Source organism: Frankliniella occidentalis, unplaced genomic scaffold (assembly GCF_000697945.3).
Source record: "Frankliniella occidentalis isolate FOCC.00 unplaced genomic scaffold, Focc_3.1 Scaffold205, whole genome shotgun sequence".
NCBI lineage: Eukaryota > Metazoa > Arthropoda > Insecta > Thysanoptera > Thripidae > Frankliniella > Frankliniella occidentalis.
The window spans coordinates 261,238-261,601 of record NW_026267331.1 but is presented as its reverse complement, the minus strand read 5'-3'; positions in this window follow the sequence as shown (position 1 = coordinate 261,601).

Sequence of the window (364 nt, the reverse complement as noted above, 5' to 3'; positions counted from 1 at the left end):
CCCCCCCAGTGCGTGTCTCTCATTGTAAGAAATAGAACGCGGCGAGGCGACGCGCCATAGCAGCGGAGGACATGTGTGGGGTGAGGGCAGCGCGTCGTCTGCTGCTGCTGCTGGGGCGCAACGCGCGGCGGCGGCGGGAGGAAGCGATAAATTATCCACGATGCTCCAGTATGTGGCGGCGGCAGCAGCGTCGCGACCCGACCCGCGACCTCACGGCTGGAATAATACGTAGGGCCCCGTGCGTTAACATTGTGCACGGGGGAGCTGAGCGAAGTGCATTACTTTACAGAAGACATAAAAAATAGAGAACAAAACTATACCGAATGAGGGTCCGCCTAGTAGGTAGGCAACCGGTCGTCTGCTC